This window comes from Sinocyclocheilus rhinocerous, unplaced genomic scaffold (assembly GCF_001515625.1).
Source record: "Sinocyclocheilus rhinocerous isolate Xijiao unplaced genomic scaffold, SAMN03320098_v1.1 scaffold368, whole genome shotgun sequence".
NCBI classification, from domain to species: Eukaryota; Metazoa; Chordata; class Actinopteri; order Cypriniformes; family Cyprinidae; genus Sinocyclocheilus; species Sinocyclocheilus rhinocerous.
In genome coordinates, this window is record NW_015664681.1 from 247,779 (window position 1) to 248,224 (window position 446).

Consider the following 446-nt stretch of genomic DNA (forward strand, 5'->3'; position numbering starts at 1 on the left):
TGGTGTAATGAAATGTGTTTATGCGGTTTAAAGTAAAAAAAACACATTATTTTCCACATACTGTACATTATTGTTTCTCCTCTATGCCCCGCCTTTCTGATACGCGTCGATTTTTACAAAGCTCATCTCTCGAGAAGGGTATTCATGGGTTTCATGTGACGTCACACAGTGGTGCGGCCGCCATTTGTAGGACCGAATTGCAATTCCGTCAGTCCGCTGTGCTGTGCTCTGGGCAGTGATAACAGCAAATCACAATGGATTATTTGATGTATGGGATTCTTTTGATTAAATATTTCTCGTAAGCATAGATGCGTGTTTACATTTTAGTTAGCAAGTTCATAATGAAACTTGCAAAAGGTTAAATTCGCGTGCGTGACTGCTGATTTGCCAGAAAACTTTCGTTATGCTCCACCTAAAGCTAATAAATCAACGAGATGTTTTTGATC